Genomic DNA, 12,863 nt, shown 5'->3' with positions numbered 1-12,863 from the left:
ATATATATATATATATATATATATCTATATATATACACATATAGATATCTTCTATATAGACATTAGCCATTTTCATTCTTCGTCATATCCAAGTCTGCTGTGTGATGCACATGTCTTCTTGCTTCACCACCCTGTAATGAAATATTGTTTGTTACTAATTGTTTTCAATAATACATTATTTTATTATATAATATTTAATTTATTAATTAAAAACTGTTTCCATATTATAGAAAAAAAAACTAAAACAAGAATCTATATAAAACTATAGAATAGAATAGAATAGAATAATAGAATAGAATCTATATAGAATCTATATATCATATATATATTTATAAAAATAAATATATATATATATATATATATATATATATATATATATATATATATTTATATATATGTGTGTATATCACGAAAATAAACACGTGATTAAGAATGTGACAATGTCAGACCACGGAGGAAGAATGAAACAGGAATTTCCTTAAGTACTTTCGTATATTAAATACATCTTCAGAAGGACCTTCTGAAGATGTATTTAATATACGAAAGTACTTAAGGAAATTCCTGTTTCATTCTTCCTCCGTGGTCTGACATTGTCATATTTATATATATATATTATTATATCCTGCATTATTCCAGCCCATTATTAGAGATAGTAGCCACCTCTTATTTTGGTTTTCTTTCATTTTTAGTGCTCAGAAAATTAAATATATCTACATATTTAGTCAAAATCAGTTACATTATTTTATCTTATTCATAGCATAAATGTTCTCAAAGATTACTAAAAAGAAATTGAATTAGACTACAGCAAATTGGCAAACTTTACCTTGTATCTGTTTCCACCGAGTTTGTTTGGGGCGTTCTTCAACATATCAGCAATACTTGTCTCAACATCTCTTTCAGTTGCATTAGTGTGGGTGTTGATACAGGCTTCTGGAAATTTATAAGAATTAATTAATATATATAATTATAATTCACTTTGCCATTCCCCATTCCACAGTCCTCTCGTCCTTCCCACTTCCCCGTCCCCACATCATCCCCACTATTCCCACTTCCCTGTCCCATCGTCCTCCTTACCATTTTCCCCTCCCCTGTCCTTCTTCCTCCCCCACCATCTCCCATTCACCTGTCCCTTTGTCCTCCCCAGCATTCCCCTGTCCCCACCATCCCCAACTCCCCAGTCCCCTCGTCCTCCCCACCATTACCCTCTCCTCTGTCCCCTCGTCTTCCCCACCATCCCCCCTCTCGTCCTCCCCACCATTCCAAACTACCTCATCCGATGCATTCTATAATGGTCTGATGCTTCCATCAGAAAATTGGGAACATCAAATGATCTGATATTCCCATCACTGAAAAATAAGAACAGCTAAAAAAATGAAATGAAAAAAATAAAAAAATAAACTATACTCATGAAATGAACAGTATGGTAAACAACACAGCTCAATTTCAATGCAATGTCACACAAAATTATTAAATCGAAATGAAAATAAATTGAAATCTATGAAAATTCAAATTATCAATGCAATCGGAAATATTGAAATAATATCGCAACATAATATAGTGTGGGTTGCTCTTACGTGCAACAGACGGTGCTGTTTTTCAAAAAAGGCATGGTTTTACCTGTCACAAGTGTGGCATCTATACTTATACTCACGAAATGAACGGTATGGTAAACAACATAGCTCAATTGCAATGCAATGTCACAATAACATTTAATAACAATAATAACAATAACATTTAAATATACTTTAAGATATAATCTAGAAGAAAATAAGAACATTGAAACGGTTCATGAACTCGATTTCAATAAAGGACACTATGGGGAACTTTGAAAAACAGTTAATGAGTATAATTAGACAGACTTGTTGCTAGGCAGAGGAGTAAATAATGAGATATATGGCAAATTTTGCAAAATATACGGCACACAAACATTCATACCCAAACAAAGCAAAATGCTAGGTAAGAACAAAGCAGTTGGCCCGTAGGGGAAAGGAGATACCCACAAGACTGGAATACAAGTCATTAACAAGCACACAAGTACTACACCACACAACAACCGCACTACTACCAGAACTGGACGAATCACTACCCAAACAACACATTGCACATCACTACCAAAACAACACAACACAACACAATAATGATGTAAACAATAAATTAAAAAAAATTCCACTTATTAATGTCAACCAACAAACTCCCACTAAACATAGAAAGGACCTACAACATCTTACTTGGGAGCAAATCAACAAATGCAATTCATCTACAGTTACACAATGTTAACATCAGAAATAAAAAAGATGGTAAGTTCCTTGGTCTATACTTAGATCTGCCCGAAACGCTATGAGTGCTAGTTGCTTTACAAGAATGTATAACTTCAAGTCATTGTACTCTCCCCCAATGTACCTTCTTGTATATAAAGAAAAAATAAATAAATAAACAAACACATAATAAATCAATACTTACTAAATTTTGTCTATTATGTAGCAAAGAAGCAGGTCTACGGAAGGCTTTTCTGTTGAGTTCGAAGCCCAGATTACTCGTGGTCTCTGAAATAAGTTAAGATTATAAGTATAAAATTTATAAAACCAAATAATAAATCCGGTATTGCTCAATTTCAGATGCAGACGTACTGAATGATATATCAGACTGTCAGCATGGTATTCGATCTGGAAGGTCCAGTGTAACGAATTTACTTAGTTTCTATGATCGAGCCACAGAGATCTATAAAGAACTCTGATCAAGAAAGAGATCTAGGGGTGGTTTTAGATAGAAAACTATAACCTGAGGATCATATTAAGAACATTCTGCGAGGGGCCTATGCTACACTTTTTAACTTTAGAATTGCTTTTAAATACATAGGTCAAAAAGTTTTAAAAGTTTTAAAATTTTTTAAACCTCTCGTGTATCATGAGTGTGTTAAAGCTTCAGATGGTGCATTCAGATGATGAATATTACCTAGTTCCTTCATCTGGGAAGAATGAACACATATTGGTGCATTCGGATGATAAAAACTAACTACTGTAGTTCAATTGATCAACAGACTGTATATCATATGCAGACTGTATGTGGATCTGCGGGCCACTCCAAACAACAGCCTGGTGGACCAAGCTCCACCAGGCCTAAAGCACAAAGTGATATAGATTGTGATAGAGAAACTAGGTTAAATGGAGGAGTAGGTCTGTATATTAAACAGCACCTGACGTGCACAGAGCTACTAAACTCAATGTGGTGTAGAGTGGTGGGAGGGGGGGAAACATTGCAGAAAAAAAACAAAAATACAATTTGGTCAACAAAACAGCATTGTTAAAATAGAAGACATGGGTTGGACATTTTGGGGGTAGGTAGGTTAACATTGAGTTAATTAGTTAGTACTTAGTTTTTATCTTAACTGGTTGGGAGAGGTACAGTGTTGCTGTTGCTGGTGAAAGAACACCTAAAGGTAAATTAAATAATGATTGCGAATCCACAAGAAGTTGACATAATAGCGCTAGAGATCTGCAATCAGGATGATAAACTTTCCTTAAAGAATTTGACAAACACTTGCTTATAGGACATGAAGTAAATGAAATGTATGTCAAATTTTGTGAAATATATGATAAAAGCACAAACAAAATTTGTACCAAAGGAGAGATGCAGAACTAGGAAAAGGGTTTGTTCAACAGAAATTGCGAGAGGGCCTGAGACCCAAACACACACAAATGGAATCAATATATAGCAAGAGGCCAAACCCCCAAACATACAAGCGGTTGCAAAGATGCGAGAAACAGCAGCAGCATTAAGGAGAGGGACTTAAGGACCATAAATAAAGTGTGAAAATAAACTCGAGTAAATTTTTTTAACTACTCTCGACAGTGAAGAAAAACAAATATTCAGACGATTTGTGTTAGAATCATTAATCTTACACTTTCGGTCATATTCAACAACACAAATACATACACACACATTCCTGTTGCTGTAGCAAGTGAAGAATTACACACACAGATCACAATAACGTGATGCATCAAATGAACAAATCCACAAGGGCCGTGACGAGGATTCGAACCTGCGTCCGGGAGCATCCCAGACACTGCCTTAATCGACTGAGCTACAACAGGGTAAAAGGGTTGAAACCGAAGTTCTACTGAACTTACTGGATCCCATAGCCTCTCCGAGGCACAAACCAGGCTTTTACACAATTCCCCCCCCCCTGCACCCGAGCTCAATTGTCAAAAGTGAAAAATTGGGTTTGTCTTCCGAATGCACCATATCAGTAAATTTTTTAATAATCTTTTAAAAATAGTAAATGCCACTATTTTTGCAAAATTATTACGAGATCTATTATTCTATAGAATAATGCATATAAATGCATATATGCATATAAATACAAAACAAGTAAATGTAAATAATTTTACCTTGCACCTAGATCCACCAAGCCTGTATGGCGCGCGTTTCAGTACTTCGGAAATCTAGAACTATCTTGAATCTCTAATCTGCAATGAAACAATACATATTATTGCACTTACCAAAACATGGATGAATGTAGAAATACAGAACTATTAGCTGAATATCAAATAAATGGATTTAATCTATTTCACACAGATAGATATATTAGATATTATATTATATTCCTTTCCTCCCTAGAATCTGAATGTAGCAGGTGCTCAATTGTCAAAAGTGAAAAATTTGGTTTATTTAACATACACGCCATAGACCGGCTTGGGAAAAAAAAAAGTTCGTAAAACCCAGGGGCCATAGACCGGCTTGGGAAAAAAAGTTCGTAAAACCCAGGGGCCATAGACCGGCTATGAAAGAAAATTTGAGAAAACCCTGGGGCCATAGAACGGCTATTTAATCCCCTTGAACGGATAATCATCTGTATCAAACCTTATTACAGGTAAAACCAGTAGGCAGTCTACTGTATTTTATCAACCGTTATTAGAATAATAGATCTCGTAATAATTTTGCAAAAATAGTGGCATTTACTATTTTTAAAAGATTATTAAAAAAATTTACTGATATGGTGCATTCGAAAGACAAACCCAATTTTTCACTTTTGACAATTGAGCACCTGCTACATCCAGATTCTAGGGAGGAAAGGAAGGAACGATCTTACTGGATCCCATAGCCTCTCCGAGGCACAAACCAGGCTTTTACACAACCCCCCCCCCCTGCACCCGAGCTTTTTAAAATAGTAAATGCCACTATTTTTGCAAAATTATTACGAGATCTATTATTCTAATAAGAGTTTGATAAAATACAAACCCTGGGGCCATAGAACGGCTATTTAATCCCCTTGAACGGACCTGTGCATGGGCCACTGAGGCATCGAAAAAAAACATAGACCGGCTTGGGAAAAAAGCAAAATAGCCGGTCTAGGGCCCGGCTGATGGCTGTGCATGGATGGCTAATGGCTGTTAGTTATGGAGCTAGGTTAGACTATGTATGTTTAAATCTCTGATTTAAACAGAGCCAGTGTTCAGTCAAATAACTGAATTTATCAAATCTTATCCTTGTATAATATACAAGCTGATGTGAGATCCCTGTCTACAGGTGGACTGGAACTATTATCCAGTAGGCAGTCTACTGTATTTTATCAAACCCTTATTAGTATAATAGATCTCGTAATAATTTTGCAAAAATAATGGCATTTACTATTTTTAAAAGATTATTAGAAAATTTTCAGATATGGTGCATTCGGAAGACAAACCCAATTTTTCACTTTTGACAATTGAGCACCTGCTACATCCAGATTCTAGGGAGGAAAGGAAGGACGATCTTACTGGATCCCATAGCCTCTCCGAGGCACAAACCAGGCTTTTACACAACCCCCCCCCCCTGCACCCGAGCTTTTTAAAATAGTAAATGCCACTATTTTTGCAAAATTATTACGAGATCTATTATTCTAATAAGAGTTTGATAAAATACAAACCCTGGGGCCATAGAACGGCTATTTAATCCCCTTGAACGGACCTGTGCATGGGCCACTGAGGCATCGAAAAAAAACATAGACCGGCTTGGGAAAAAAGCAAAATAGCCGGTCTATGGCCCGGCTGATGGCTGTGCATGGATGGCTAATGGCTAATGGCTGTTAGTTATGGAGCTAGGTTAGACTATGTATGTTTGAATCTCTGATTTAAAAAGAGCCGGCTAATAGCTGTTAGTTATGGAGCTAGGTTAGACTATAGGCTAGGCTAGGTTAGAGCCAGTGTTCAGTCAAATAACTGAATTTATCAAATCTTATCCTTGTATAATATACAAGCTGATGTGAGATCCCTGTCTACAGGTGGACTGGAACTTCTATCAACTAATCCATACATCAAACCTGTCCCTTACAGCCCACAATCTATCATTAGGAAAACCATGTGAGAAATCTTTAAGGAATTCTGATAAAGAAAGAGATCTAGGGGTGGTTCTAAATAGAAAACTATCACCTGAGGACCACATAAAGAACATTGTGTGAGGAGCCTAATGCCATGCATTCCAACTTCAACAGCATGTTGTGGGGTGCCGATATTGTGTGCCATCACATGTAACCAACCAAGCCCACAAATACGTCAACATGGACCAGCATTACACCGTCTAACATACTCTGTCAGATGTAACAACTAAATTTGTGAATTCAAGACCTAATCTATTGCATAACACAGTGTTAGTACGAGAAAAACATTACTTACATTCGAAGCCGTGTTTTAAATGGCGCGGACCTTGGTCTACTGACGCTCCACACTGTGTGTTCGTTTGCGTATGATGAACGTGTGACAATTTACTACAACAATTATTTAATTATTCTTATTCTTTATTTTACTATTTTTAGGGTACATGAAATTTCCAACTTATTTGCACACAATAATATAATTGCATTGTCATAACCTTTATATATTACGGAAAATACGATGACATGAACGAAGTCAAAGTGAAGTTGAAGTCAAAGTCATTCGCCCGAACGTATTAGTCATTTTTTTTCTCCCAAACGATAGGGGATAACAAATCCACAGAGCATATAAGTGTAGAGTAAAGTCAATTTTATTCAGGAAAGTACATACATAGTTGATTTACAAACATAATGTTGGATTTATAGATAGAGCTAGTGCATACAATACCTAAAGCCAATATAGTAGACATATAGCATTTCAGGCAACCGGGCAGTATATATGGACCCCTTACTCAAATATCTGAATATGTTAGATATTAAGTCCCTGCACATACTCTCATGTGTATTTTATATATATAAAACGCTGCACTGTAATGTCAATCCTGACCCTAAAAGCTTCCTAGAAGGTTGTAACAGATCCCATGAGCACCACACCAGAAACAAATACCTATAGGTGTGTACTGGTGCCTTATAGTGTGTACTCGTACCTTATGGTGTGTACTGGGGCCTTATGGTGTATACTGGTGCTTTATGGTGTGTACTGGTGCCTTATGGTGTGTTCTAGTGCCTTATGGTGCGTACTGGTGCCGTATGGAGTGTACTGGTGCCTTATGGTGTGTACTGGTGCATTATTATGTGTACTGGTGCCTTATTGTGTACTGGTGCCTTATGGTGTGTACTGGTGCATTATGGTGTGTACTGGTGCATTATGGTGTGTACTGGTGCATTATGGTGTGTACTGGTGCATTATGGTGTGTGTTCTGGTGCCTTATGGTGTGTACTGGTGCCATATGATGTGTACTGGTGCATTATGGTGTGTACTGGTGCCTTATGGTGTGTACTGGTGCATTATGGCGTGTACTGGTGCCTTATAGTGTGTACTGGTGCATTATGGTGTGTACTGGTGCCTTATGGTGTGTACTTGTACCTTATTGTGTATACTGGTGCCTTATGGTGTGTACTGGTTCCTTATGGTGTGTACTGGGGCTTTATTGTGTGTACTGGTGCTTTATGGTGTGTACTGGTGCCTTATGGTGTGTTCTGGTGCCGTATGGTGCGTACTGGTGCCTTATGGTGTGTACTGGTGTCTTATGGTGTGTACTGGTGCCTTATGGTGTGTACTGGTGCCTTATAGTGTGTACTGGTGCTTTATGGTGTGTACTGGTGCCTTATGGTGTGTACTGGTGCCTTATGGTGTGTAATGGTGCCTTATGGTGTGTACTGGTGCCTTATGTGTGTACTGGTGCCTTATGGTGTGTACTGGTGCCATATGATGTGTACTGGTGCATTATGGTGTGTACTGGTGCCTTATGGTGTGTACTGGTGCATTATGGCGTGTACTGGTGCCTTATAGTGTGTACTGGTGCATTATGGTGTGTACTGGTGCCTTATGGTGTGTACTTGTACCTTATTGTGTATACTGGTGCCTTATGGTGTGTACTGGTTCCTTATGGTGTGTACTCGGGCTTTATTGTGTGTACTGGTGCTTTATGGTGTGTACTGGTGCCTTATGGTGTGTTCTAGTGCCGTATGGTGCGTACTGGTGCCTTATGGTGTGTACTGGTGTCTTATGGTGTGTACTGGTGCCTTATGGTGTGTACTGGTGTGTCACCGAAGCATTTGGTATCCCACCACGAAGTAAATAAACACGAAGATGACTCGCCGTGACACCCAAACAGGAAGTAAATGTTCATACTCTTTCGTTTGTTGCCAGGCTCACAGTCATCCTACAGCGCTCATTTTGATATCACTGAACTCACAATAAAATTCCCAACCCAGACATATGCCTATCAATGTCTAATTATAGTATCGGGTGACCCGCACGAGTGTGGGAACTGGGCGAAGCATTAGCCGTGATTTCAGCAGGGACGACACTGGTGTGATGCAGGGCTTTGAATGTTTATACTTATTTTACTGTCCTGACATTATTTCTGGAGCTACGTATTTCATTTTTATAGCAATGTGTTCGCAATAGAAAGTTCTATAAGAACATGGGTAGAGTGGCCAACACAGCGTCAAATAAATTTGCGGCGAATAAAATCTTACGCGTGTTTGTACCCGTGAGCGTCAAAAGTTTTTACTTTGCTCATGTTTTTCAAGTTTATACTTGTTTCACACCGTTTTTTTTTTGTATAGTGTTCGGAATAAAATTCCCTACACAGACATATGCATATCAAATACAATTCCTTGCAATTCACAGCTGTAGAGATGACGGAAAACACACAACCGGAACCCGCTCTTGACACTCCAACTCACACCCGCAACACCCACAAAAAAAGTTTCTCTTGTTTCGTGTATACTTACTTTAGTTTTCGTGCTACAGTTCTCATTTAGGTATCAAAATATTCCTAAGAAAATAGACTACAATACTGAAACAATCTAAGACAATTATGTGTACTTACCAAAGCAAAGACGATTGTAGTAAAATAAGTTGAGCATTTTATCTCCACTGCACCTCCTTCAGGTACTGATTCCTGAAGTTGCTCAACAGATGTTCCTAGGTGGAGTGAAGCTGATGTAGGTGGTTATTTCTTGTCCACCCAATACACCCTTTTCCTGTGATAAGTGGTGTAACAAGGTATGACGCAAAGTGGAACATCGCATGTCTTGCACGCTATACCAGTTTCCTTCCTGATACCCGACTTTGAACACACTTCACACCTGCGACGTTTGGGGATTTTTACCAGCTCATGTTTCAATTTATAGTTCAGGGCGAGTCTCTGCTATAACAACACGTCGCTGTTGTCTCTGGGTTGGCAATAAACTACTGTCTGAATCGTCGCTCTCACTATTGTTTTCAAACACTAATGTGGAATATGAATTATCTTCATCAGATTCAGCTTCAGCACTAGGTGTAGACGTGAAGAGAGGGCGCCTCACACCCGACGGGCCAGGTGTTGACGGGTCAGCAGCAGGATACACAGGACCAGTGTCATGATTTATGTCTGGAGCATGAACTAGATGTGGAGATGGTGTAGTTGTTGCAGGCCACTCTGCCTTGTCAAATTTCAATAAAGACCAAATAGCAACTTCATGGAACTAGAGCAGAGTTAGTTTCCTTCGATCATCTGTGTTGGCCTTGTACAATGCATGTACAATGCATTGAGTAAAGACCAAATAGCAACTTCATGGAACTAGAGCAGAGTTAGTTTCCTTCGATCATCTGTGTTGGCCTTGTACAATGCAACCACAAGTTGACATTGAATGTGAATTAACAATGAGACAAGTAAGATTTATACTAATACATTTATACTAACTCTGTTGAGCGTTGACCATTTATACATCAAATCTGTTGATGTGAGCACTTTAGTTTAGTCTGCCGTTTAAAAGAAAAAAAGAGCATATCAATAGTATATAACACAGAAAACGAATTTATCATAAACTCATGTATTTGTCTTATCATATTGAACTGCATTCATATTTTTAATATATAACAATATGAATATACAAATTTCTGTAAATCCCCTACCTTGTTGGAATCTGTGGAAATGAATGAGCAAATGTGCTGGCTGAAGGCGCTGAAGGAAACCACATTGGTTTCATTTTGGATACAAATGTCCATGGAGATTCAAAATGGAAACTAATTATATAGTTGAACCTGCAGAGACGAGTTTTAAGAATCTGTGTTGAGAGTGATGGACACAGCCTTCACAATTATACTTCAGAGAATGTAAACATCTAAGAGTCATTAGAAATATGTGTAGAATAATAAACCCTACATTGTTTGAGTTAGGGAAAACACCATTTGTGATATATAGATACTATAGCTGTTCCTAAAGATTCACCCTTTTTTGCACCAGCAAGATAACATATAAGATTTTAAGAGTTGACGAATGTTAATATTCTTGTTTGATAAACTGTGAACTTGAGACATAGTTAATAAGAACATATTAACACAACAAAAAGTTTTCAGAATCTTTAACACCACTTTCCAGCAACTTATATAATTTATATAAATTATTTTAGAGAATAATACATAAATTATATATTTAAACATGATATAGTGTTTAGTGGAATGTATAAGGAGTCAAATTGTGTTAAAAAGAGCAATTTTTAGAAAATTTGGAAAAATACTTTTTTCTGTTCAAATTATAACTAAATGGATTTTAAAGGTTTCACTCAGCCAATATATATCATTCACAATTTATTAATAAATTTTACAAAAAAACACCATAAATTTTATATTTAAACATGTAAAAACTATTTGTTTTACATTTGGAAGAAAATAATTGTAGAAAAACAATTTATAATTAAACCTTTGTGTTTGGATTTTTTGAGTAAAAGTTTCTCAAAGGCTCTCCTGCACCATTCTCAATGCAAATCATTCCCACACCTATGGGAAGAGATAGGCGAACGTTGTGTAGATGATTTGTGTTTGCTGGGCGGTGGCGGATAGTGGCGGCGGGCGGACAGTGGCGGCGGTGGCGGATAGTGGCGGCGGGCGGACAGTGGCGGCGGGCGGACAGTGGCGGCGGTGGCGGATAGTGGCGGCGGGCGGACAGGGCGGCGGCGGGCGGACAGTGGCGGCGGGAGGACAGTGGCGGCGGTGGCGGATAGTGGCGGCGGGCGGGACAGTGGCGGCGGGCGGACAGTGGCGGCTGTGGCGGATAGTGGCGGCGGGCGGACCGTGGCGGCTTTGGCGGCGGTGGTGGACAGTGGCGGCGGGCGGACAGTGGCGGCGGGCGGACAGTGGAGGCGGGTGGACAGTGGCGGATAGTGGCGGCGGGTGGACCGTGGCGGCTTTGGCGGCGGTGGTGGACAGTGGCGGCGGGCGGACAGTGGCGGCGGCGGGCGGACAGTGGCGGCGGCGGGCGGACAGTGGTGGCGGCGGGCGGACAGTGGCGGCGGCGGGCGAACATTGGCGGCGGCGGGCGGACAGTGGCGGCGGCGGGCGAACAGTGGCGGCGGCGGGCGGACAGTGGTGGCGGCGGACGGACAGTGGAGGCGGCGGGCGGACAGTGGAGGCGGCGGGCGGACAGTGGAGGCGGTGGGCGGACAGTGGAGGCGGCGGGCGGACAGTGGTGGCGGCAGGCGGACAGTGGTGGCGGTGGGCGGACAGTGGTGGCGGCGGGCGGACAGTGGTGGCGGCGGGCGGACAGTGATGGCGGCGGGCGGACAGTGGTGGCGGCAGGCGGACAGTGGTGGCGGCGGGCGGACAGTGGTGGCGGCGGGCGGACAGTGGTGGCGGTGGCAGACAGTGGTGGCGGTGGCGGACAGTGGCGGCGGTGGCGGACAGTGACGGCGGTGGCGGACAGTGGCGGCGGTGGCGGACAGTGGCGGCGGTGGCGGACAGTGGCGGCGGTGGCGGACACTGGCGGCTGTGTCTGGCGGCGGTGGCGGGTGGCGGCGTCTGTGATGAGTGGTGGCGGCTGGCAGTGGTGGGTGGTGGCGGCGGTGGTGGTGGGTGGTGGTGGCGGCGGTGGTGGTGGGTGGTGGTGGCGGCGGCGGCGGTGGTGGTGGGTGGTGGTGGCGGCGGCGGCTGGTGGTGGTGGGTGGTGGCGGCGGTGGTGGTGGGTGGTGGTGGCTGTGGTGGGTGGTGGCGGTGGTGGCGGCGGCGGCTGTGGTGGGTGGTGGCGGCGGCGGCGGTATTGGGTGGTGGCGGCGGCGGTGGTGGTGGGTGGTGGTGGCGGCGGCGGTGATGGGTGGTGGCGGCGGTGGTGGTGGGTGGTGGTGGCGGCGGCGGTGATGGGTGGTGGCGGCGGTGGTGGTGGGTGGTGGTGGCGGCGGCGGCTGGTGGTGGTGGGTGGTGGTGGTGGGTGGTGGTGGTGGGTGGCGGCTGGTGGTGGGTGGCCGGTGGCGGCGGGTGGCGGCTGGTGGTGGGTGGCAGGTGGCGGTGGGTGGCGGCTGGTGGTGGGTGGCGGGTGGCGGCGGGTGGCGGCTGGTGGTGGGTGGTGGCAGGTGGCGGCTGGTGGTGGCTGGTGGCGGGTGGCGGCTGGTGGTGGGTGGTGGCGGCGGGTTGTGAGTGGCGGTGGTGGGTGGCGGTGGCTGGTGGCGGGTGGCGGGTGGTGGCGGGTGG

The 12,863-nt window shown here is 42.3% G+C and overlaps 1 long non-coding RNA gene across 1 annotated transcript in view; it reads right to left on the bottom strand.

Annotated features, from left to right (window-relative positions):
- Window positions 1–4,388: 4,388 nt before the first annotated feature.
- LOC138355117 (uncharacterized) overlaps window positions 4,389–12,863 on the bottom strand; it is a 94,616-nt gene continuing 86,141 nt past the window's right edge. The window contains exon 4 of the long non-coding RNA XR_011223833.1: window positions 4,389–4,466. This is a non-coding gene — a long non-coding RNA (uncharacterized lncRNA). The remainder of the gene's footprint in view (window positions 4,467–12,863) is intronic.

Source organism: Procambarus clarkii, chromosome 66, assembly GCF_040958095.1.
Source record: "Procambarus clarkii isolate CNS0578487 chromosome 66, FALCON_Pclarkii_2.0, whole genome shotgun sequence".
Lineage (NCBI taxonomy): Eukaryota > Metazoa > Arthropoda > Malacostraca > Decapoda > Cambaridae > Procambarus > Procambarus clarkii.
The sequence above is the reverse complement of the archived record's forward strand: the minus strand, read 5'-3'. Positions and strand labels throughout refer to the sequence as shown.